The 27,444-nt window shown below is 41.6% G+C and overlaps 1 long non-coding RNA gene across 3 annotated transcripts; it reads right to left on the bottom strand.

Moving 5' to 3' along the window:
- Positions 1-958: 958 nt before the first annotated feature.
- On the bottom strand, positions 959-26,537 carry LOC123608885. 3 transcript variants are annotated; one of them, XR_006717496.1, is made up of 4 exons: positions 26,414-26,537; positions 5,469-5,637; positions 1,643-1,908; positions 959-1,302 (listed from the first exon to the last, which is right to left on the bottom strand). It is a non-coding gene; the product is annotated as an uncharacterized LOC123608885 (long non-coding RNA). The 3 variants fall into 3 exon arrangements; XR_006717497.1 differs by lacking the exon at positions 26,414-26,537 and adding an exon at positions 7,413-7,458; XR_006717495.1 differs by lacking the exon at positions 26,414-26,537 and adding an exon at positions 5,986-6,158 and having other exon boundaries at positions 960-1,302.
- Positions 26,538-27,444: the final 907 nt, after the last annotated feature.

Raw genomic sequence — 27,444 nt, forward strand, 5'->3', positions numbered from 1 at the left:
TAACATTTACGCTTCAGTGCTTTTTAAAGATAGAGGCAAACAATGCCTAAAAGGGTGAGGGAGCAATTTAGAAAATAGTCTATAGGTTTGGGGAACAAAAGAGGATTTATACCTTTCTTGAGTATCAGGTCGTTTGCTGCTGTGAAAGATGAAGGCAACAAAGGCTACACTTGCAGGTTTGTTCCTTTCCTTGGAAGTTTGCTCTTGCAAATACCTCTACCTTTCTTGAGTTGCATGATTCATCTTGTGTCCACATGGACAGCTGACTGCCATTTGGCCAAGAAGTTGATACAATTTGCAAAGCAATAATTGACATCTCTCCTAGAGAGGCGCACAGCCCTTAAGTGAACTGGGCTTCAGTTAGCAGCCCTGTAAACTGGGCTTCAAGTGTCCCGAGTAAACAGACTCATTACAATAGTGGGGGGAGAGGGAGGGAGGAGGTGGGTTTGCACTGGAGTGTGGAGCAAGCGTGGTTTCCTCAAAGCTACTAAGGAGCCCTGAAGGCGTCCTACCTCAGCAGCTACTACAGTGTGAAATATCAGAAATTACAAACTAAACTTAAAAAAAAAAAAAAAAAAGACATAGCATGTGTCTTTTTACCTTGGTCTGTTTTTAATTGCATATCATTATATCTGGGACAAAAATTCATCCAGTTGGTAAGAAATTTAAACTGTAAAAATTTCTCCCAACTGACCTGATTGGTAGCTGTAGTCTAGAACTTGTTGGAGCCTCCCTTGTGTTAAAGAACCACTCTTTCTTCCCGGATTGAAAGCCACTGGAGGAAGGGGGCGCCTGGGTGGCTCAGTCGGTTAAGCGTCCTACTTCAGCTCAGGTCACGATCTCGAGGTCCGTGAGTTCGAGCCCCGTGTCGGGCTCTGGGCTGACGGCTCAGAGCCTGGAGCCTGCTTCCGATTCTGTGTCTCCCTCTCTCTCTGCCCCTCCCCCGTTCATGCTCTGTCTCTCTCTGTCTCAAAAATAAATAAATGTTAAAAAAAAAATTTAAAAAAAAAAAAAAAGAAAGAAAGCCACTGGAGGGCAGGAACAATAACACCTCAGGGCCAGCTTGGCTCAGACTTTGCCCAATACACCTGTCTGTAACGAAAGTTACAGATTTTTCCACAGCTGGTACTTGGGAACAGCGATGCAAAGATCTCGCTTGGAATCCGTCTTTCCAGCTCAGTGTCTTGACCTACCAGGAAGACTGGGGCCTGGGTCAAAGTCCTGGATGTGCCACTTACCAACCATATGACATAACACTGGGCCAGCAAGTTACTGGATATTTCCAAACTTCAATTTCCTGTGCTGTGTAAAGGAGATAATGAAGGCATTTTCCTCTCGGATTTGTTGTAGGAATTAGAGGAGATGATGCATGTTAAGCACTTAAGACAGCATCTGGGAAGTGCTCAGGAATTGTTACCTATTATTATTTTCAACCAAAAACTTGGGCAAAGCGTAAAAACTATGCTACTGTGAATTCTTGAAACAAGGAAGCCTCGGATAATGGTTGTCAATGGCAATCAACAATTTGAGTAATAGAACCACATGATAGCAGCGCTTAGCCAGAGCCACTCAGAATCATCCAGAGACTTTCCTCAACACTCTAATAAGACAGAGTTATTGGGAAACTATGAGAAACTCTCACCTTTTGAACACTTCTCTCTTTGTGGTAATGACCCTGAAGCAGTGTTTCCAGGAAGATGATGCCGAGGGAGTCTGGGATCTAGAACTCCTGGGAACTGCAAGGCACCTGGCTGCCGATGGAAGTCTCTTAAGACCAGTTAATGCTTTGCTGCTCACTTACAGAAGGGTCCATGTCATTGAGTCTTTTCAACTGACTTTTTTATATTCCATAGATTAATTTTATTTTCAGATTCATATTTTGAGCAAGTGTGAAGTCACAGAATTCCTCTGTAAAAAAAAAAATATTAAAACTCTCTGCTCAATGGACATTTAAAAATGGTTAAAATGGCAAACAGTATGCCATATCCAACTTACCATAATTTTTAAAAATTAATGATAGAGCATACCAAAACTCAAATACACTTTAAATGGGAGTATCGTATGGAATTATATCTCCATAAAGCTGTTTTTAAACATCTTTATTCACAGTAGGGAAATTTTCCCAAGCTTTTTTGTGGGAAAGGAGCCCCAACAAATATCTTTGTTCTTAGTAGATACAGCTCATAACTAATTTTCTTTGTCTGTGTTTTTAGCCCGAGCAGAGCTTTTGGTCACTTGGGATCCAGGGGTTTTCCGTAGAAAATACTGATTTGGGTATCCCAAGAAGAAGAATAAGAAAGAGGAAAAGGAGACACTAAAAATAAATATATATTTACATGGTGTTTCTTTTTGTCTAGCTCAGTAATCCTACCTGTATCTTGAGGAAATAGCAAAAGAACCCAATTTTGCTGTTATTGTTCTCCAATATCCTGTTTCCCCGAAATCGTGCTTTCCCTTCCATGAAATAATAAGATCCTTCCCTTGGATGCCTTTGGGGAGGACAAAGCAGTGGCATCATCTCCCCATTCCTGCTGCCATTTCCTCAGTCAGGTTGGTTCTCGTCATCTACTTTCAACAAAGTCACACTGAAGTGTGAGGGGTTGATAGAGCTACAGCAGGTCAACATTCCTAGAGATGGTTCTATTAGAAAAAGTTTAGCTCACGGGGCGCCTGGGCGGCTGTCTGTGTCCGTTAAGCATCTGACTTCAACTCAAGTCACGATCTCACAGTTTGTGGGTTCGAGTCCCTCATTGGGCTCTGTGCTGGTGGTGTGCAGACTGCTTCGGATTCTCTGTCTCTCCCTCTTTCTCTCTGCCCCTTCCCTGCTTGCACGCACTCTCTCGCTCTCTCAAAATGAATGAATAAACTTAAACAAACAAACAAACAAAGAAACGTTTAGCTCATTAACTAAGAAGGGTGAATCTCTGGGGGTTGTACATATCCAAGGTAATTCTGGTCCAGTGGGCTTTTCCATCCATCTCAAATGCAACCACAGTCTACCGTGTCATGCCTGAGGCCGTCACCATCTATCTTTGACTTGCAGTGACAATCCTCCCTTCTGAGTAGATGAGTGGATGCCAATTAGATGAATAATGTTAGTTGGCTTTGTCTTTAAACTCAGCCTGCTTGGCCTGAAGAAGGTCATTTAGAAAATTCCTTTCACTGAAGAAACAACAAAGCCATCTGCAAAGCATGTATCCATGCCCTTCAGTGTTTACAAAGCAGGGGTAGGAGATTAACAGGTTTTAAAATTCACTGCACTTAGAAAAAGCCATTCTAGTATTTTAAAAAAGATTCATCTACAGTCAACTGGTCAACTAATGGCAAACAAAGCTGGAGATGGAAACTTCTCCATTACTCAGGTCCTCAAATCACTACCTGGGCTTTAATTTCCTTATCTGTCTGTAATGGCTGAGAAGCCCAGAGAGGGATTATATGACCCTCGAGGTCCCTTCTAGGTCTAGGCTGCAATTTTACTGCAGAGAAACTCTGGTCAAGATAGCGACAAATTAGCCAACATTGCCTCTCCTAAGGGTGACTCAGGGTCATTCTGCTTTTGCATCTGGGGGTGTGTGGCCAACCATTCCCTTTCCTGAATACACTAGTAGATATACAAATGCACAGGTGAAAGTCTATGATCATCATAGGAAAACATCCAATGAAAGATTCAAAGGTGCAGAGTATAATAATGTCGTTGTACTAGGGCACCTTCAGAACGTCTGTGCAGTAGGGATGACAATGGTAGTTACCCAAGAACGGGGATTATGGACAACATTTCTTTCCCCTAGCCTACCCCAGCAGCCCCTTGGGCATCCTTCGGTTGCATCAGAACAGGATCCACATTCTTTATTTTCGGCTTCAGTAAGTATAGGGCTTTGGAAGCAGCCCAGCCTTGTTCTTGTTTAGGTCAGGAACCCTACTTGAAAGAACCCAGTCCTCCCCCACCCATCACTTCCTTTACCCAAAAAGCTTTTGAGCTTTTGCACCTACTGCCTCCAACTCATCCTGTCTTCCTTAGGTTCTCTTCCAGCCCCCGCACAGCTCCCATTGTACCCTCGCCTCCTATTTTTCCCTTGTGAGGTGGTTACCACAGTTATCCTCATTTTACAGAGGAGGAAACTGAGGCACAGAGCCACTCTAGTCATAATGACTTGAAACAGGAGTGGAGATTTAGAAGTGGAAGAAAGACGAATGAGACTGTGAAAAGCAACAGCTCCTTAAGGGAGCTGACCCAGGGGGCAAGAAAGGGGAAGGAAACTTTCTTCTCGCCTTTTCTCCACAATAGGCCCTGCTCTACCCAAAGAGCCAGAACTCAGGATCCTTGAAATGCTTCAGTCAGTCAGTTAAGAAATCATGGAGCCCATGTTAAAAAGAGGATTAGGAAATCTGCTAATTCCACACTCTTTTGCATCATCTGGAGGTTTGAGATGCTGCTTTCGGCACACGTTTCATAGGAGACAGACCCCTTGCTACTCAGTTTGGTGCCTCCTGTTGTCCATATTTCCAGAGATGCGTAAAGCATAGCAGCCCTGGAGGACGTTTTCCCAAACAAACTCCCATAAAATGTAGATTTGCAAAATAGAGGAAAAAAACACCACACATCAGCCTGTGTACGAAACCAAAACTGTACCTGAGCCGTGGCCCTTAGGTATTAAATTACCATGCATAACTTTTAGTTATGAAATCCTGAGGATAATTCAAGTTGAGAAATAAACTAGCTTTTTCCTGTCATATCACCATTGTCTGAATGCTGACTTTGCTACTTGCAAACTGTGGAATTTGTGCTAGTTGCTTAAACTTTCTGAGCCTCCGTTTTTTTTATATATACTCTGGGAATAATAACAGTATCTGGCCCTGGAGTGGGAAAATTAAATGAGTAAAGACATATAACCTGCTAGGACAGCGTCTGGTCCATAGTCACAATCAAATATTGCTAGGAATACATGCCTTCTTTAATATACATTTATTTAGTATCTTATGTCTTGCAAGGACAGTGCTAAGGCAAGCCCTGGGAATCCATTAAGTTCTTTTCTTATAAAACTGTCTACCTTGTTTGAAAAAATGTTTTTCAGATGAATTACAAAGTAAATAATGCTGTCAGATAACAGGAATTAGAAGTAGATAAGATAAGTGAGACCAAGGGATGGAGAAGAGGGGGCCAACGTGAAGGCAGGAAAGCTTCTTTGCTGAAGGGTCACATACTTGCTTAGGGTGGGTCACCTTTCTGGCCCTGGACTTCCCTGCAGCCAACAGGAAGCTGCAAAGTTGAACAAGAGAAGATTTCCGACCTCAGGGAGCTCTGAGTCTAGTTGAGGAAACAGATGTGTAAACAAACAATTACAGTGCAATGTGATGAATGCAAAAATGGAAGTTCTCTGGCAGGCTTTGCAGAGGAAGTGATATTCGAGAGCGGTTTTAAAGGATGGAAAGGGTTGTAGAGAACAACCAGGAAAGGGAACAGCACATACCAGGGCTTGGAGCCTTGAAGAGCCTTGGAAAATGTGGGAATCACGTGTGCCAGAGCTTCATCAGAATAGTTGTAGAAGGCATCCAGGTGTGCAATAAACTTTTTTTCAGTGGAATAATGAAGGGGTTCCTGATTAGTGTTCCCCGTGGCAGCAAGAACAGTAAACATAGCTTCAAAGAAATCAGAATGAAGTTAGGAAATCAAGCAGAATGCCAAGAAAGAAAAGAAAAGGAAACTAAAACTCCACCTCTGGTACTATTTGTCCATTGCAATTTGGATTTCCTCCGGAACCTTTTGGGAAGGAGAGAACTCTATGCTCAGATATAAATATTGACCCACCCACTGTCACCTAAAAACAGAATCTGAAACAGTCAATTAACACGGTAGGATCTTGAAACTGTTTCAGATCATTAGAAATTATAAAATCACATGCTCTATTTTAATTAAAAAGAAGCATAAGTCATTTTTCAAAGAGCTAAGTAGTGATAAAGTTGAGAGGAGACCAGAGTTTTTCTTACTTTCATTTTTGAGTCTTTTTCTACTTGACCATTTGGACTGTCCCAATTCGTTGGCAGAGTTTTGAGATCTGACACACTGTATTTCTTCAAAAATGAAGGAATAACACAGGGCAGAAAACAGGAGAGAGTAGCTTCAAATCAGAGAAACGGATTTAAATTCCAATAGTCAAAAATATTGTTGCAATATGCAAGAGGTTATTAAATACATATAGACGAATTCTATAGAAGGGTTGTATATTTGAAAGTAGAGAAAACTTTGACTATATGCATTACAATTTTGTTTTCAAAATTCTTCTAGCTTGACATAAACATATCCTCATATCTGCAGGTGCCCAATTTGAAAATAACTTGTTTTCAAATGACTGAAAGTTGATAGAAGTTTTATTTTTGCACGTTGCATTGCTTTGACCCCACTGGCCAAAGTGTCTTCCCAGAAATCCTTTATCTTCTTGGCTGATAATCTTTTAATTTTTTTTAATTTATGCTTATTTATTTTTGAGAGAGAGGGAGGGAGGGAGGGAGCGGGGGAGGGGCAGAGAGAGAGGAAGACACAGAATCTGAAGCCGGATCCAGGCTCTGAGCTGTCAGCACAGAGCCTGATGCAGGGCTCGAACTCACGGACCAGTCCGTGAGATCATGACCTGACCCGAAGTCTGACGCCCAACTGACTGAGCCACCCAGGCGCCCGTTGGCTGATGATCTTTAACAGTGAATCCTAACACGGTATCATGGGCTCTTTCCATCTGGTTCTCAATCACGTGGCTGGTCATCTCTGAACGTATGCTCAAGAGCATTGTGACAGTTCCAGATTCAAAGAAAATCTGTGTTGTAATTTTTTTAGTGAAGCAAAGATAAATAACTACTCCCCCCATTGTACTCTCTTAGAAGCTCTGTTTACATTTTTGGGACTGTATTGTTTTGTTGTAAAAGGGATCACCTGCTTCTTCTTAAAAGCGTCCTGGATTTTCCTGGTGTGAATGATTCGCACGTACTCACTTCGGTGGCATGGCCAGCGATGTATGTACTTCACCGTACCTGCCTCACTAGGGCCAGTCCCTGCTTCCCAGACTAGCCTCTCGGTGGCCCAAAAGCCCTTGCTGTCCTGATGGCTGGCTGCCTAATTCCAGGACAGGGATCGCAGGGTCCATGGTGGTACTGCCTGCACCAACCCAGTATCTGACTGGAGGAGCTCTCGGTGACAACCTGCTGGACAAGCCGAAACATAAATGGCCAGGACCAGGGTGGCACAGACAATCTGGGATGTCTATCTCCAGTGGCTCCCAACTTCCCGCTCAGTCTTTTGGAGTGTTCTTTCCCTCCCCTGAGATGTCACTTACATGCTGCCCAGTACCCGTTCAAAGCCTCCACTTTTTTACTCTTCACTCATACAGTTGTCCAACACTACACATTATTATCAGCATTCTTACATACGCTACTTTAGAGTTCTAGAAGGTCCTTTCTGGGGGGAGCCTGGGTGGCTCAGAGGGTTGAGCATCTGCCTCTTGGTTTCGACCCAGGTCACCATCCCAGGTTTGTGGGATCGGGCCCCGCACCGGGGATTCTCTCTCTCCCTCTGCCCCTCTCCCTCTCGTGCGTGCTCTCTCTCTAAAATAAAAAAGAAAAAGAAAAAAGAAAAAGAAGGTCCTGTCTGTTATCTTTTTAGATCCCAAGACAATGATTGTTACCAAAACATACACACAAAGAAGGCGAGAGCAAGAAGACTGACAGGTATTATGTGTCATTCCCATCCCCCAAGACCCTTGGCCATACCTCTCATTGTCCCCACTCTACACAAGTAGCTCTCATTCCACACCCTTCTTTCACATCGAAATACCCAGAGCTTATCTAAGACAGTCAGGAGGCTCTTACAGGGAGGTAAAGCTTAGTTTCCAATCCAATCTCTACCCACAGACTAAATTGGTCAACCTCCCTGAACCTCGGTGGTCTTGTCTGTAAACTGGGTTCATATATAATCTCCCTTTACAGTGAACATGCATTTGTTTATCATCTGTGAAGTTAAAAACCCTTTGAAACAAACATAAATAAATGAGGGCAAGGTGGAGAATCAGGCCCCTAATGTGTGCTCTCCTTCTCTGAGCAGTGTGGTCACCTAATTAGCAAGGCTGATACGTTTCACTACATTTTTTGTAAAAAGATATCCATAAGGGGAGCCTGGATGGTTCAGTCGGTGAGACGGCTGACTCTTGATTTTGGTTCAGGTCACGATCTCACGGTTTGTGAGTTCGAGCCCCTCGTCAGGCTCTGTGCGGACCGTGAGCCTGCTTAGGATTCTCTCTCTTCCTCTCTCTCTGCCTCTCCCCTGCTCGCGTGCTCTCTCTCTCAAAATTAATAAATAAACCTAAAAAGGGGCACCTGGGTGGCTCAGTCTGTTAAGTGTCTGACTTTGGCTCAGGCCATGATCTCACGGTCTGTGAGTCCGGGCCCCGCGTTGGGCTCTGGACTGACAGCTCAGAGACTGGAGCTTGCTTCGGATTCTGTGTCTCCCTCTTTCTCTCTGCTCCTTCTGCACTCACGGTTCGTCTCTTCTCTCTCAAAAATAAAGAAACATTAAAAAAAAAAAAACTTTTTTAACAAATAAAAACAAAGATGGCCATAACTTTGTGATTTTCTAGCTGGTGGAAGGTGTAGGAAATAGACTCACCAGCACTCCCTCTTATCCTGCCCTCTCTGGGGTGAGGGGTGAGTGTCTAGGTCCCCACAGACACACTCCCCCGCATGTGGTGAGGCACTGGGGTAGAACTGACCTTGGGCAAAACAGGCACAACAGCAAGTAGGGTACGTTTGCTTTGTTCTTTCACTTCCCTCTCTGAATACTTTCCCACATTCGGGTTTTTCCTCACCACCCACCCAGTCCACTTTTCTAGATCCTGTATTTTAACATTCTCCTCTCAAAGTAACGATTATAGTTTTGTTTTTAAGGCTAACGTTTCCATTACATTAAATGTCCCATGTTGCAAAAAAAAAAATATATATATATATACATAGACATAGACGTATACATATACATACATATATGTATACGTCTATGTCTATGTATATGTGTGTGTGTGTACATATATATATATATATATATATATATATATTCTAGGCCACAAATACTTTTTATAGCTAATGAGGATAGTTACAGAGCTTCAAGACTCATTCTCTTTCAGAAGGGTGCATCCCCATATACTTCAAGAATGGACACCTAGCTTTTATTTATCACAGATAATTATCCTGGTCTCTCTACACTGGGACGGCAATCAGGAAGTCCCGTTCTGCTACGTCCCGGGGCCAGGAATTTTATTGATTCTTCCATGGTGTTCTGCCTTCCCTTAAACCACGAGGCCACCCATCTTGCACAAGAACACAGAGATATGTAGACAAACATGTGAGTGAGCATTCATACACAGACACACGTACATGCAAACGTATACACACATGCACTAACTTTGAAAGATATATCCCCGAAGGTAGACATGTTGGAAAAGGGAAAGTATGTGTTTCCATTTGGTTGTTTTTCAGTGACCACCAACTGAACCGTAACTTTGACTCACAATATGGTATCTAAATTTTATACATGTAGATTTTTTTTTTTTAGACACAAGGCCTGGAAAGGAGAACTTATCCAGATCCAAGAAGAGTTGAATCGTTTTTTGTGGTTTCTAAATGTGGAAGAATTGACTCCAAGTTAGTGAACTGTCTAAATCTAAATGCTGTCCAAGATGGCAGCCACTAATCATATGTGGCTACTGACCCCTTGTCTGACTTAAATGCAGTATAAAATACACACTGTAATAAAATATATTACTCTTTACATAAGTTTATTTATTTCTTTGTCTTGAGAGAGAGTGGGAGAGGGGCAGAGAGAAAGGGAAAGAGAGAAACCCAAACAGGTGCCACGGTGTCAGCACAGAGCCCAACACGGGGCTTGATCCCATGAACCGCGAGATCGTGACCTGAGCTGAAACCGAGAGCCAGACGCTTAACTGACTGAGACACCCAGGCGCCCCAATAAAATATACTAGTACGTTGACTTTACTTATTTAGTTTTCCTTCTTAATGAATATGCGGCTTGTACACATAGGTCGCATTTTGTATCTATCAGGCAGCACTAGTCTTGATGTTAATTAAGTTGTGAAAAAGGAATATTTTCTTATTCTAGAGTATAGGGGACCAGATGAGCAGAGGTCTCCAGCGGCATGGAAGCCCTGACATATCGTATATTTACTTGTTTATTATGTCATTCTCTTCTGCTACCAGAAAATGAAGTTCGTATAAATCAAAGTTTATGGATTGTTAACCCGCGCGGTGTGTGACCTAACTGAAAATTTAAAATGGATCTGCCATCGTCCATTGTGACTTAAGCTCGGTAGGAAGGCCTTTTCTGCTTTGGCTCAAGCATGTGGATGTGTGCCCTGGGACAGTTGCACGAAGGGTGTCATGCGGGGGTCTGACTACCGACATTTTCAGAAGTTTGGGAGACCACTTAGGAGATTGGGATTCGGTGCTCATTTATATCTTCTCCACCATTCCTTTCCTTCCCTCCTTCCTTCCTGGTACGTAAGCCCAAAATCACCATTATTCATCACTCTTTTTCTCTTACTACTCTCCACTTCTATGCTGTTGGATCTTCCTTCAGAATATTCCAAACTCTGCCCACTTCCTCCCACTCTGCCATTGCCACCTTGGCCCAAATCGTCAGCATCTAAATAAACAGAAATCAGATCGTGGTGCTCCTCTGTTTAAGACCACCCGATGTCTCCACGGCAGTAAAAGTAAAAGCCAAAGTTCTTACAATGACTTTAAAGACTAATCCTACTCCCATCGCCCAATTCTCAAACCTCAGTGCCCTAATCCTCTCCCCCTGGCTCACTCTGATCAAACTTTACAAGTCTCCAAGTTGTTCTTCACACTCCAGCACACTCCTGCCTCAGGGCCTTTGCACCTCCTGATCCTGTTGCTTGGTATGCTCTCTCTGAAAATCTTTGCATGGCTTATTTCTTTGCTTCCTTCTAGTGTCTGTTTGAATGCCATAACTTCTTTGACCATCTATATAAAATACTATCCTTTTTTTCCTCATGTAATTAATTTTTTCCATCAATCTTATCAGCATATGACATGTCATATACCTACTTATTCATTTATTTATCATCTCTTACCATTAGAACTTTAGCTCCAGGACAGTGAGGATTTTGCTTTGTTCATTGTTGTATCTCCAGTGCCTAGGCATGGCTTATATCTTAGGCGTTCCATAGATCATTGTTGAAAGAACTCATGAAATAAATATCGCAAAGCTTTGTAAGTAACTCCCAAATTTCAAACTTTCAGACATTCATAACCACCATTAGCAAAGTAAATGAGAAATTTCCCCAGAAGTCCGGAGAACAAACCATTCTTATTAACTTTCCCCCCCTGTCCTCCCCTCCACCACTATTGATGATCTGATAAATTATTTCACAGAGACACAATATTTATGATGATGTTTTAGGTTACAATTTATATATATAAATACAATTGGTTATTACAATTAATTAATACAATTAACATATACATATATATAAATGTTAATTGTACTGTTAAAATCACATTTAGATGTTAGATCTCTGTGGGTTAGTTATAAAATATAACACAGCTTGAACTTTCCAGCCTTAACTCATCTTGTTAAGCGGACTTAGAGAACCAGTTAACCAGGTTCCAGGAAAATTCTATCCATTGTTCAAGGAAACATGTAAAGTACCCCATTCTCCATGAAATCTCCTCTGACCCTCCATCGCACAGTACATTTTCTCTATTCCGAAGCCCCAGATACTATTTAAAACACATGTTAACTGTGGGACTTACCTTATTTTGCCCTGTAAGAGAGGTGTAGGACATGGACCTAGGTTTTTCTACCTCTATCTTTTGCAGTTAGTCTATAAACACTTCAGAAAGGCCCTCTTATTCCTCTTTATTCCCTGCATTGGCTAGCATAATTCTTTGAACATAATAGGCCCTCGGTTTATATTCGTAGTACAGTGTTTAGGCATAACAATATTCCTAGAGAAAAAGAAAAGCTTCATCAGTTTTTTTTTTAAACCACTTTGCAGCAAACTTTTAAAGCAAAAAATCCTTTCTAAGTTAGAGTCCACACCATATAAACTGGCTGTGTTTTGGTGTTTACGTTGATCCTGTCGATTTGAAGTTCCCAACGGGGGTAAGAACTTTCTTCGTCTCTACGATCAGCATCTCTTTTGAGCGCTTAGCTCCTCCAGCCATAGAGCCCCTTTAACCAGTTTATTTGTTTCCTTTCTCTCAGGAGATGTGTTTAGTGATTTAGAGATGTGTTTAGATATTTAGAGATGTGTTTAGCTTCACACAGTGTCTAGGGCTGAACTGCAATGTGTGCTTCAACATGGAAGAATGTTTTCAAATTGCCTTCCTTCCTTACCCATCCCCACCCTACCCAATACAATAAAGTAGATTTTTTTTTTTTATTCCAAGGAGGGAAAAAAGTAGCTCTAGAGAAAAAAGTGTTTCTTTGTTTTTGTTATTAGGACGACGTGGGGAAAAAAGTAACTGTCATCCCATCAAAGCCTTCATTTGTTAAAATTGTTCTGCAGATAGAAAATGTAAGGATTTTTTTTTTTAAAGTACTTCCCCAGAATTGCTTTTGCTTACGAGAAAGTAAAAAATGATTCCCAGCCACCTCTCATCATCTTACCCATCCTTCAGCTTTCTAATTTCATCTCATCACAACCTTGAAGTAAAACAAGCTTATCTGAATGACATGTCTCACTGGAGAAAGTCTTTACAGACGGGATTTCAAAATTTGTCCTCCCACTGGATAAATGCTGGAAGAGTACTCTGGGGTCTTTCAGCTTAGCCGGGATCAATTTATCGGGCAAGTAATGAATCTCATTGTTATGCTGGCTTCCATGTCAGCAAAATAACAGATGTACAGTATAATGGAGAAGAAAAAAGTTGCTTTGGGATTGTTAGAGCAGGTGCTACATAAAAAAAAAAAAAAATCACATGGAACTTTCTCAAGTGCATTTGGAAACAGTTGGAAAGTAGCCAGGAGGAACGGTCTCCCTCAATCCCTAGGACATCCAGTTGTGGGTTGGGATTAAGCCCCTGAACAGCTGAGTCAGGAGGACACTGACACCTTGTCACTTCTTCAAGCTCTTTATTCCCCCCTCACCCTCCAACAAAAGCACCAGAGACTACCCTCCCCCAACTAGACGTGCGCGCACACACACACACACACACACACACGCACACACAGGAGTCCAGCTGCCAGATATGGCTTTCAGAGAACACTAGACAACGTTGAGTCCAGGCAAGTTACCATGGTTCTTTGGCTATTATTACGTCCAGCACATCAGGGAATGGAAATAAATGTGCACATGTTTTAAAAGGCCCTTTGGAAAAGATCAGTGGGGCTGCGTGGGGGACACAATGGCAGGCTTTGTCGCAGAGAAAGGATTTGGCCTGGCAGGCAACAGCAGCCCTGCTGGACACAGGGTTTGTCTGCAAGCGCAGTGTGGGAAAACCATGTTCAGGTTTACAGAACATCCTCATTAGGAAAAGTAGGGCATTTAGCATAATTAAAAGCCATCCTGAAGACATCAGGTAAGAGCCTGCTGTTTGTAATTAATTGCTTCCGTGATCCTATGACTTTAAAAGGGGTGCTGCTCACAGAGGTTCAGAATTATTCCAGAAATACAAATCATTCAGATGGGGGCAGAACAGAGAGGATGGGAAAGTTTGATAAAAGCAAAGGAGAAAAGGGAGAAGGAAAAGAATGGGTGAGGAAGAATTGAAAATTACGAACAGTCACCCATCTATAATTTGCTGAAATAATCCTGTTCTCTTTTCATACTCTGTGCCTGAACACCCTCACATCCAAAAGTACAACTCCCCACTGACCTGCATCCTGCCTCGATAGATAAATTATTTGGGGAAAAGATTCTCAGAGTCAAGGTTAACAGAAAACAGCTGGAAAATAAACCAGAGAGCCATATGTCATAGATTTCTCTAAGTAGATAGATTTTTTTTAAACTCTATTTTGAAGAGTCACAGCAAGCAGGGTGAACCAAGGACTTTACATGGTCCCCACGCTCATGAAAATAAGTATGGCAAAGACTCTATAATTGTGTTAGCAAAGGGGGAGAGGACCGGACAACACAATAAATCTGATCTCAAATATTTTTTTCTTCCTCAATGGTAGAAACCCCAACTTGAATTATCTAAGTGATCATTACCACTCCCTGCTTTCTTTGTACATAGTTTATGTCTCCATAGATGAAGAAATGGTTACATTTTTTAAAAGGTTTATTTTTGAGAGAGAGAGAAAGACAGATTGCAAGTAGGGGAGGGGCAGAGAGGGAGGCACAGAATCGGAAGCAGGCTCCAGGCTCTGAGCTGCCAGCACAGAGCCCGATGCGCGGCTCGAACTCACAAACCGTGAGATCATGACCTGAGCCAAAGTCAGACGCTTTACCGGACTGAGCCACCAAGGTGCCCCAGAAATGGCTACATTTTAAAGAATACTTTTATTTAGACTTCAGAAACTGTAAAGTACATTGTAAAAAGTAGTATCTGCACATGAAAGAGAGTTTGATTATACTAAAGGTCAAAAAGGAAAAATATTGATTCTACTGCCTAAATCAAAAAGGGTTTTTTTTTTTTTTTAGGTTGTATATTTTCTTATTATTTTCTCCCACTGTTTTGCACTACAAAAATTTGTATTCTGCTTTTCTCAATAGAGCAAATATCTCCCCGTGTCATAAGACTGTATCAGACATTCCATGCAATTTGCCTGAAAATTATACCTCCCTCTTTTTGGAAGCCACAAGAGTTTCTGCCAAGCTCATACTTCTTCGTGTGTGTGTGTGTGTGTGTGTGTGTGTGTGTGTGTAGCCAGGCTGTGTGACGTGTAGCCCTGTTACCATAGGCTGATTCAGAACCAGGGTTGATATTGTACTCTATGAAGACACTCTGTTCTATTAGGACTTGTCGAATCTGTCAGATTCTGTCACCGGTTATAGAAAGTAAGAGCTGGGATTTGGTGGAGTGATGAAGAACCCAGAGTAAACCACAGAAAAGGTAATAAAGCAGGAATCATGAGGCAATAGCGATCATGAGAGAGTGGAGAAGAAACCGTGGCTCACTGAGACCAAGCTGAGTTACTCTAACGTGTAAACCACTAATCAGGGCCAATAGTTACTTTCCAAACCTGGTCAAATAATTGAGTCAGGAGAGAAATGTGGTTTCCCCAGTAAGAAGAGTTAACATTTAAATCACCCTACTGTCGGGGTGCCTGGGTGGCTCAGTGGGTTAAGCGTCCGACTTTGGCTCAGGTCATGATCTCGTGGTTCACGAGTTCGAGCCCCGCATCGGGCTCTGTGCCGACAACTCGGAGCCTGGAGCCTGCTTCCGATTCTGTGTCTCCCTCTCTCTCTGACCCTCCCCCCATTCATGCTCTGTCTCTCTCTGTCTCAAAAATAAATAAACATTAAAAAAAATTAAAAATAAATTAATAAATACATCGCCCTACTGTGCCTCAGACATTGTTCTTTACATCTAACCTTATCAATCCTGTGGTGTGAGTTTTATTATCTTCCCCATTTTAAAAGTGGGAAAACACAGGAGCAAAGCTGTTAAGTGACTTGCCAACAATTCAAACCCGAGTGGGCTGGTTCTGTGGCTGTGATATTGTTTTTGTAAGAAATATATATTTGGTTTTCTGGCACAGGGCTCTTAAAAAAGAAACCTTTGAATTTCCTAAGTGATAAGAGTGATAAAGTTGTCTTGAGATTCATAACAAACCCCCTTCGACCACACCTGGGTTTATGGTAATGAAGTGACTTTTGGAAATCACTTAAGGATGGGGACTGGTTGCCAGAGGACCAATCTTGGGATTAGAGGGGTTTTGAACTTTCAGCCCCAGTCACTGACCTCAAGGAGGGGAGGGGTTTGTAGACTGAGCTCATTCACCAATGCCCATGATTTAGTCAATCATGCCCATGTAATAAAACTCCAAAAGGATGGGGTTCAGGGAACTTATAGGTCGATGAGGACTTGGAGATTGGAGAGTGCTGTATCCAGAAAAAGCATGGAAACTCCAAGTCCCTCCCCACATACCCTGCCCCATGTATCTCTTCTAGCTGCCTCTTCCTGAGTTATGTCCTTTTATAATAAACTGGTCATTGAGTAAATAAAATGTTCCTCAGAGTTCTTCAAGTTGCTCTACCAAGTTAATCGAATGTAAGGAAGGGGTCATTGGAACCTCTGATCTACAGCCAGTTGGTCAGAAGCCCAGATGACAATCTGGATGTTCGATTGTTGTTTGAGGCTGGGGGCGGGGGAAGGGTTAGTCTTGTAGGACTGAGCCCTTAACCTGTGGCATCTGACACTATCTTTAATACCTGAAGGTACATGAATGCCTGTGTGTGTCTGTATTTTTCTAATCTGAAAGAGTATCTCTCTTTCAATTCTGTATACATACATATAGAGGTACATATATGGATGTACATGCATGTATGTATATATAGATTGATATATATTATAGATAGATAGAATCAATCCAATATCTATGCCAGTGCTCACATAGCCCATAACTACTCTAGAGAGATAGAAAGTAAATAAGTGGTTGTCAAGGATGGGGACAGGGAAGAATGAGGCGTGACTGCTAACAGGTATAGAATTTCTATGGGGGATGATGGAAATATTTTAAATTAAATAGTGATGATAGTTGTGCAACTCTGTAAATAGACTAAAATCCACTGAATTGTATACTTCAAAAGGTGTGAGTTTCATGTATCTGAATTATATCTGAATAAAAGGATTACTTTAAAAAGTCATACTATGCCACCATGTCTCCTATAAACAACACTCCCTACTCTCGTGACCGGTTGAGTCATACTGGAGAAAAGAGAACATCTTGAGATGTCAGCTACCTGCCTTGAGGCAATCAACTGCTCAATTTCTGGCATAATTCTATAATCCTATCAACTTTTAGAATAATGTCAAACAAGCAAGGCGTCTGGGTGGGTCAGTCCGTTAAGCGCCTGACTCTTGGTTCGGCTTAGGTCATGATCTCACGGTCACTGACAACGCAGAGCCTGCTTGAGACTCTCTCTCCCTCTGTCTCTGCACCACCCCCCTCACTTTGCGCTGTATCTGTCTCTCTCAATTACATAAATAAATCATTTTAAATTAAAAAAAAAAAAAAGAACAATGTCAAACAAGATGTATCGTTTATCCTAGTCACTCTTTAGTGAAATGGTCACCAGTATGAACCTCAATTTGGGTAAAGGAAAGAAAATAATTCTAGCGAAAAAAATTCTCTCTAGATATAAATAAATACATATATACATATATATATATATATATATATATTTATATGCATATTTAAGCTAAGCAATGCTAATGAAGTTACATTCATTAGCATTAGAAGGTGTGATTCTACCCACATCTAGGGTGACTAGCTGTGAGCTCTAAAGATCAACATACAATTTATCTTCAAGGAAGACGGTGAATGTTAACTAATGATTCATTTCATAACCCCCATCTGTCCCTCATCAAATGGAAGTATAGAGCTGGGATCACGGGATAAACTGAAAAGCAGAATGTCCAGGGAACTGGTCAAACAGTTTCTTAGTGTAACCTTGTTCCGGCCACCAGAAACACATTACAGCCTTTAAAGAAGTAGCTTGTCACCCACTAGCTTGTTACAGGACTCAGCTATCACTTGCACAGAATTTTCTGTCATATGTTTATGTCAAAACAACAGAAGAATATCAAAGGAAATCGTTTTCAAAAGAAAAATCACCTAAAAATTTCACCACCAAACTATTCTCATTTTTGGTTCTATCGTGGTTTTTTTCTCAACGCACATATTTTGCATGAACATGAGCATGTCCTCTCATACTCCCTTTTCCCCTCTTGCTTAGCAAAATGTCATGTCCCTTTGCCATGATTTCATAATTATCTCAATCTTTTATTGTATCAAAGCACCATGCATAACTAAACCAGTTCCCGAATATTGAATATTTAGGTTATTTGCTTCCAACTGATTGCTACTGCACTAGAAATAATACATCAAGGAACATCCTAGTGCATGGATTTTTTTTTGTTTTGTTTTTTATTGAATTCTTTATTTTAGAATGAATTTCCAGGATTAGAATGACTGGGTCAAAGCGAAAGAACATTTTTATAATGGTTCCCATATACCATCATTGTTAACCTAAAGAGTTATGCCTGCTTGACATGCCTCTAACAGCATCTGAGAATCTTGTCGTTTTGCACCATCTTTTCTGAGATGAAGTTCATATTCTGAATTACATTTTCGTGATCAACTACGACCAAAGAAATATGATTTAACAGAATGGACACTTTGCTATAATTTTTTGTCCTACAGCAAGATTAAAGAGTTCTCTCCTGTCAAAAACAATGTCCTGGGAAATTCACCGTAAACAAGATCTTAGATTAATAATTGACCAGTTGAGACCAGGCATTTTGTTCGACTGTTCTGGGCAATTTTTATACAAATAAATGCTAATGAGGGTGCCTGCTGGCTCAGTCAGAAGAACATGCCGCTCTTGATCTCAGGGCTGTGAGTTTGAGCGCCATACTGGGTGTAGAGATTACTTAAAAACAAACAAACAAACAAACAAAAAAACTTAAAAAAAAAAAAAAAAAAAGAAAGACAGACTAATGGTGACTGCTTCTGCTAAGAAGTTCAAAGAAATGGGAAGGTAAGATTCAGAACCCCAAGTTGACACAGCATTTATTTAGTTGTACAATCATTCAACACACATTTACTGAGACCTTATGATTTCCTTTGGCTGTTAAAGGCAAATGAGTCTCCACAATAAGGCATTTAAAAGCTGTGGGAGGGGCGCCTGGGTGGCTCAGTTGGTTGAGCCTCCGACTCAGGTCATGATCTCGCGGTCCGTGAGTTCGAGCCCGCGTCGGGCTCTGTGCTGACAGCCCAGAGCCTGGAGCCTGTTTCGGATTCTGTGTCTCCCTCTCTCTCTGACCCTCCCCCATTCATGCTCTATCTCTCTCTGTCTCAAAAATAAATAAATGTTAAAAAATAAAAACAAAAAAATAATAAAAAAATAAAAGCTGTGGGAACCCACTGGAGGATGCAAAGAACCACAAGGGACACAGGGAAGATATGACCGAGGCTGCTGTTGTCTACTGCACGGTCACATTCATACCCCATTGAACCTACCCACCTCTTCAATAACAATAGAATCCCCAAATTTTAGTGGGGCATAGGGCCAGTCAGAAAAGGAGTCATTTCTCAGCCTTCCTTGTAGATGAAGTGTGACCATGTGACTAGTTCACGGCCAGTGATTTAGAAGAGAAATATTGAGTGGCACTTTAAGAAAATTTATTTTAAAACAGCTAATGCAGGGGCGCCTGGGTGGCGCAGTCGGTTAAGCGTCCGACTTCAACCAGGTCACGATCTCGCAGTCCGTGAGTTCGAGCCCCGCGTCAGGCTCTGGGCTGATGGCTCAGAGCCTGGAGCCTGTTTCCGATTCTGTGTCTCCCTCTCTCTCTGCCCCTCCCCCGTTCATGCTCTGTCTCTCTCTGTCCCCCAAAAAATAAACGGTGAAAAAAAAAATTAAAAGATTCCAGGAAGATGGCGGCGTAGGAGGACGCTGGGCTCACCGCGCGTCCTGCTGATCAATTAGATTCCACCTACACCTGCCTAAATAACCCAGAAAACCGCCAGAGGATTAGCAGAACGGAGTCGCCGGAGCCAAGCGCAGACGAGAGGCCCACGGAAGAGGGTAGGAAGGGCGGCGAGGCGGTGCGCACTCCACGGACTGGCGGGAGGGAGCGGGGGTGGAGGGGCGGCCTGCCGGCCAAGCAGAGCCCCCGAGTCTGGCTGGCAAAAGCAGAGGGGCCTGACGGACTGTGTTCCGACAGCAAGCGCGACTTAGCGTCTGGGAGGTCATAAGTTAACAGCTCTGCTCAGAAAGCGGGAAGGCTGGAGGACAAAGGGAGGGAGAGCTGCTGAGCCCCCGGACGACAGAGCTCAGTTTGGTGGGGAACAAAGGCGCTCGCCAGCGCCATCTCACCCGCCCATCCCCCAGCCAAAATCCCAAAGAGAACCAGTTCCTGCCAGGGAACTTCCTCGCTCCGTACAAACACCCAACTCTGTGCTTCTGCGGAGCCAAACCTCCGGCAGCGGATCTGACTCCCTCCCGCTGCCACAGGGCCCCTCCTGAAGTGGATCACCTAAGGAGAAGCGACCTAAGCCTGCCCCTCCTGCCCCTGTGCACCTTGCCTACCCACCCCAGCTAATACGCCAGATCCCCAGCACCACAAGCCTGGCAGTGTGCAAGTAGCCCAGAGGGGCCACCCCACCCCACAGTGAATCCCGCCCCTAGGAGAGGGGAAGAGAAGGCACACACCAGTCTGACTGTGGCCCCAGCGGTGGGCGGGGGGCAGACATCAGGTCTGACTGCGACTCCACCCACTAACTCCAGTTATACACCACAGCACAGGGGAAGTGCCCTGCAGGTCCTCACCACGCCAGGGACTATCCAAAATGACCAAGCGGAAGAATTCCCCTCAGAAGAATCTCCAGGAAATAACAACAGCTAATGAGCTGATCAAAAAGGATTTAAATAATATAACAGAAAGTGAATTTAGAATAATAGTCATAAAATTAATCGCCGGGCTTGAAAACAGTATACAGGACATCAGAGAATCCCTTGCTACAGAGATCAAGGGACTAAGGAACAGTCATGAGGAGCTGAAAAACGCTTTAAATGAAATGCAAAACAAAATGGAGACCACCACAGCTCGGATTGAAGAGGCAGAGGAGAGAATAGGTGAACTAGAAGATAAAGTTATGGAAAAAGAGGAAGCTGAGAGAAAGAGAGATAAAAAAATCCAGGAGTATGAGGGGAAAATTAGAGAACTAAGTGATACACTAAAAAGAAATAATATACGCATAATTGGTATCCCAGAGGAGGAAGAGAGAGGGAAAGGTGCTGAAGGGGTACTTGAAGAAATAATAGCTGAGAACTTCCCTGAATTGGGGAAGGAAAAAGGCATTGAAATCCAAGAGGCACAGAGAACTCCCTTCAGACGGAACCTGAATCGATCTTCTGCACGACATATCATAGTGAAACTGGCAAAATACAAGGATAAAGAGAAAATTCTGAAAGCAGCAAGGGGTAAACGTGCCCTCACATATAAAGGGAGACCTATAAGACTCGTGACTGATCTCTCTTTTGAAACTTGGCAGGCCAGAAAGAATTGGCACGAGATTTTCAGTGTGCTAGACAGAAAAAATATGCAGCCGAGAATCCTTTATCCAGCAAGTCTGTCATTTAGAATAGAAGGAGAGATAAAGGTCTTCCCAAACAAACAAAAACTGAAGGAATTTGTCACCACTAAACCAGCCCTACAAGAGATCCTAAGGGGGACCCTGTGAGACAAAATACCAGAGACATCACTACAAGCATAAAACATACAGACATCACAATGACTCTAAACCCATATCTTTCTATAATAACACTGAATGTAAATGGATTAAATGCGCCAACCAAAAGACATAGGGTATCAGAATGGATAAAAAAACAAGACCCATCTATTTGCTGTCTACAAGAGACTCATTTTAGACCTGAGGACACCTTTAGATTGAGAGTGAGGGGATGGAGAACTATTTATCATGCTACTGGAAGCCAAAAGAAAGCTGGAGTAGCCATACTTATATCAGACAAACTAGACTTTAAATTAAAGGCTGTAACAAGAGATGAAGAAGGACATTATATAATAGTTACAGGGTCTATCCATCAGGAAGAGCTAACAATTATAAATGTCTATGCGCCGAATACCGGAGCCCCCAAATATGTAAAACAACTACTCATAAACATAAGCAACCTTATTGATAAGAATGTGGTAATTGCAGGGGACTTTAACACCCCACTTACAGAAATGGATAGATCATCTAGACACACGGTCAATAAAGAAACAAGGGCCCTGAATGAGACATTGGATCAGATGGACTTGACAGATATATTTAGAACTCTGCATCCCAAAGCAACAGAATATACTTTCTTCTCGAGTGCACATGGAACATTCTCCAAGATAGATCATATACTGGGTCACAAAACAGCCCTCCATAAGTTTACCAGAATTGAAATTATACCATGCATACTTTCAGACCACAATGCTATGAAGCTTGAAATCAACCACAGAAAAAAGTCTGGAAAACCTCCAAAAGCATGGAGGTTAAAGAGCACCCTACTAACGAATGAGTGGGTCAACCAGGCAATTAGAGAAGAAATAAAAAAATATATGGAAACAAACGAAAATGAAAATACAACAATCCAAACGCTTTGGGACGCAGCGAAGGCAGTCCTGAGAGGAAAATACATTGCAATCCAGGCCTATCTCAAGAAACAAGAAAAATCCCAAATACAAAATCTAACAGCACACCTAAAGGAAATGGAAGCAGAACAGCAAAGGCAGCCTAAACCCAGCAGAAGAAGAGAAATAATAAAGATCAGAGCAGAAATAAACAATATAGAGTCTAAAAAAACTGTAGAGCAGATCAACGAAACCAAGAGTTGGTTTTTTGAAAAAATAAACAAAATTGACAAACCTCTAGCCAGGCTTCTCAAAAAGAAAAGGGAGATGACCCAAATAGATAAAATCATGAATGAAAATGGAATTATTACAACCAATCCCTCAGAGATACAAACAATTATCAGGGAATACTATGAAAAATTATATGCCAACAAATTGGACAACCTGGAAGAAATGGACAAATTCCTGAACACCCACACTCTTCCAAAACTCAACCAGGAGGAAATAGAAAGCTTGAACAGACCCATAACCAGCGAAGAAATTGAATCGGTTATTAAAAATCTCCCAACAAATAAGAGTCCAGGACCAGATGGCTTCCCAGGGGAGTTCTACCAGACGTTTAAAGCAGAGATAATACCTATCCTTCTCAAGCTATTCCAAGAAATAGAAAGGGAAGGAAAACTTCCAGACTCATTCTATGAAGCCAGTATTACTTTGATTCCTAAACCAGATAGAGACCCAGTAAAAAAAGAGAACTACCGGCCAATATCCCTGATGAATACGGATGCAAAAATTCTCAATAAGATACTAGCAAATCGAATTCAACGGCATATAAAAAGAATTATTCACCATGATCAAGTGGGATTCATTCCTGGGATGCAGGGCTGGTTCAACATTCGCAAATCAATCAACGTGATACATCACATTAACAAAAAAAAAGAGAAGAACCATATGATCCTGTCAATCGATGCAGAAAAGGCCTTTGACAAAATCCAGCACCCTTTCTTAATAAAAACCCTTGAGAAAGTCGGGATAGAAGGAACATACTTAAAGATCATAAAAGCCATTTATGAAAAGCCCACAGCTAACATCATCCTCAACGGGGAAAAACTGAGAGCTTTTTCCCTGAGATCAGGAACACGACAGGGATGCCCACTCTCACCGCTGTTGTTTAACATAGTGCTGGAAGTTCTAGCATCAGCAATCAGACAACAAAAGGAAATCAAAGGCATCAAAATTGGCAAAGATGAAGTCAAGCTTTCGCTCTTTGCAGATGACATGATATTATACATGGAAAATCCGACAGACTCCACCAAAAGTCTGCTAGAATTGATACATGAATTCAGCAAAGTTGCAGGATACAAAATCAATGTACAGAAATCAGTTGCATTCTTATACACTAACAATGAAGCAACAGAAAGACAAATAAAGAAACTGATCCCATTCACAATTGCACCAAGAAGCATAAAATACCTAGGAATAAATCTAACCAAAGATGTAAAGGATCTGTATGCTGAAAACTATAGAAAGCTTACGAAGGAAATTGAAGAAGATTTAAAGAAATGGAAAGACATTCCCTGCTCATGGATTGGAAAAATAAATATTGTCAAAATGTCAATACTACCCAAAGCTATCTACACATTCAATGCAATCCCAATCAAAATTGCACGAGCATTCTTCTCGAAACTAGAACAAGCAATCCTAAAATTCATATGGAACCACAAAAGGCCCCGAATAGCCAAAGGAATTTTGAAGAAGAAGACCAAAGCAGGAGGCATCACAATCCCAGACTTTAGCCTCTACTACAAAGCTGTCATCATTAAGACAGCATGGTATTGGCACAAAAACAGACACATAGACCAATGGAATAGAATAGAAACCCCAGAACTAGACCCACAAACGTATGGCCAACTCATCTTTGACAAAGCAGGAAAGAACATCCAATGGAAAAAAGACAGCCTCTTCAACAAATGGTGCTGGGAGAACTGGACAGCAACATGCAGAAGGTTGAAACTAGACCACTTTCTCACACCATTCACAAAAATAAACTCAAAATGGATAAAGGACCTGAATGTGACACAGGAAACCATCAAAACCTTAGAGGAGAAAGCAGGAAAAGACCTCTCTGACCTCAGCCGTAGCAATCTCTTACTCGACACATCCCCAAAGGCAAGGGAATTAAAAGCAAAAGTGAATTACTGGGACCTTATGAAGATAAAAAGCTTCTGCACAGCAAAGGAAACAACCAACAAAACTAAAAGGCAACCAACGGAATGGGAAAAGATATTTGCAAATGACATATCGGACAAAGGGCTAGTATCCAGAATCTATAAAGAGCTCACCAAACTCCACACCCGAAAAACAAATAACCCAGTGAAGAAATGGGCAGAAAACATGAATAGACACTTCTCTAAAGAAGACATCCGGATGGCCAACAGGCACATGAAAAGATGTTCAGCGTCGCTCCTTATCAGGGAAATACAAATCAAAACCACACTCAGGTATCACCTCACGCCAGTCAGAGTGGCCAAAATGAACAAATCAGGAGACTATAGATGCTGGCGAGGATGTGGAGAAACGGGAACCCTCTTGCACTGTTGGTGGGAATGCAAATTGGTGCAGCCGCTCTGGAAAACAGTGTGGAGGTTCCTCAGAAAATTAAAAATAGACCTACCCTATGACCCAGCAATAGCACTGCTGGGAATTTACCCAAGGGATACAGGAGTACTGATGCATAGGGGCACTTGTACCCCAATGTTCATAGCAGCACTCTCAACAATAGCCAAATTATGGAAAGAGCCGAAATGTCCATCAACTGATGAATGGATAAAGAAATTGTGGTTTATATACACAATGGAATACTACGTGGCAATGAGAAAAAATGAAATATGGCCTTTTGTAGCAACATGGATGGAACTGGAGAGTGTGATGCTAAGTGAAATAAGCCATACAGAGAAAGACAGATACCATATGGTTTCACTCTTATGTGGACCCTGAGAAACGTAACAGGAACCCGTGGGGGAGGGGGAGGAAAAAAGGAAAAAAAAAAAGAGGTTAGAGTGGGAGAGAGCCAAAGCATAAGAGACTGTTAAAAACTGAGAACAAACTGAGGGTTGATGGGGGGTGGGAGGGAGGAGAGGGTGGGTGATGGGTATTGAGGAGGGCACCCTTTGGGATGAGCACTGGGTGTTTTATGGAAACCAATTTGGACAATAAATTTCATATATTATAAAAAATAAAAAATAAAAAAATAAAAAAAAGAAAAAAAAAAGAAAAAAAAAAAAAAAAAAAAAAAAAATTAAAAAAAAAAAAAACAGCTAATGCACATATTTCACCTCTTTTTTCCTCCAAGTTCCATTTCGCTACCAGGAATAAGTTGTGAAGGCTGGTGCTCTGACTGACATGTTAGACTTTAATCAAGGCACCAAAATTCAGAACAGTAAGCTAGAAGAAACCGTGTCTACAAGATTTTTTATAATATATTTATTATAACAGAATGAATGGACTACTCCCAGTATTCTTTTACATAAAGGACAACAACTACAACAATGACTCTTGTTTAAGTAATTGTTAATTGGGGTTCTTTAGTCACATACAGTCAATCCTAAGTGATAGACTGGCTTCTTTAAACTGGGTCTTGAAATCTGACAAAGAGTGTGCCAGAAAAGAAATGTGGAAAGGGATTCCAGGTATATAGTCATAAACAGAATAAGGAAGAAGATCGATAGGGGAAAATACTTGCTTGGCAAGAAATGGCATGAGATTAATTAAGATCAAGAAAGATTTGCCTTATTTTATAGAATATGTATTTTAAGACAAGATCCCCAGGGATCTTGGTGTTCTGTATCAGTAGGTATATTAATGATCTGTTGCTAAATGATAAATTACCTCAAAATTAGCAACTTAAGCTAATAGTAAATATCTATTATCTTCCACAGTTTGTGAAGGTTAGAAATCTGATTTGGGCTCAGGATCTCTCAGAGGTTGCAGTCAAAATGTTGATAAGGGCTGCAGTTATCTGAAGGCTGTATGAGCTCAACGTTCATTTCCAGAATGTCCCATTCACATGCCTGGTTGTTGGCAGGTAGCCTCATTTACTCACCATGCATACCTCCCCCTAAGACTGCTTGAGTGTCCATACAATATGGCAGCTGGCTTTCCTCAGAGTGAGCGATCCAAGGGAGCAAGGTGAAGGCATACTATCTTTTGTGACCTAGCCTCAGAAGCCACCACTTTTCCAATGTTCTATTGTTTATACTGTTTGTTGCTGTTTATATAGTTCTATTCTGTGAGGGACTGGAATACACAAGGATGAGAATACTGGGAAATGGGAATTACTGGGGGCCATCTTGTTATCTTTGTATACTTTGAAAAACAGACCAGCCAGAAAAGTCCAGTAGTTGGTTAAGGATAAGTATCTTCCTTCCGACCATGAAAATATTGTTCTGTAGAATTAAAGGTATAGAGAACCAAGTAAACTAGAGTATAAATTTTGTAAAATTTTAGCACTACTGTTTTGCCTACCTGAAATTGGCTTTCTTTCTCCTCTGTGACTCTCAGGCCCTGTAGGCCCCATTCAGGATGAAGTTCCCTGAAGGGTCATTTAGTCAATGAAACCAACAATGCGTGTTATCCTACCCTTTTATTTTATTAAAAGAATCTCTCTGAATGTCTTATGTACACAAATCTTTTTTAACCAACCAGATTGTACTTCTTTTCAAGATAGAATTCAGTTCAGTTCATGTCAACACCTGTTATTCACCACTATGTACAAGGAATCGCAGTCCCCTCAACAAGTGCAGAGTCCAAAGTGGGAGACATATGGATGTAAATAAATATATTTAGCAGAATGTGCCAAGTATAAGAAAGCAAAAATACACTAGGTCCCAGGTGGGTTTTGTCATTCGTTCAAGCCTGCACACAGGACTGAGCACCTAGGTTTCAAAAACCACTAGTTGTTTAATCAACAATGAATTGAATAAAACAAGGATTTTCACGTGTTTTTCTTTTTTTCCAAAATCTTGAAGTTGTTAAACTAATCAAACAAGGAGGCAATTAGCCTGAGGGTCTTATGCCTTAGCAGCCTAAGTAAACAACCCAAAACCATAGCCTGTAACTATCTCAGGGCTAAGA

Source organism: Leopardus geoffroyi, chromosome B2, assembly GCF_018350155.1.
Source record: "Leopardus geoffroyi isolate Oge1 chromosome B2, O.geoffroyi_Oge1_pat1.0, whole genome shotgun sequence".
Lineage (NCBI taxonomy): Eukaryota > Metazoa > Chordata > Mammalia > Carnivora > Felidae > Leopardus > Leopardus geoffroyi.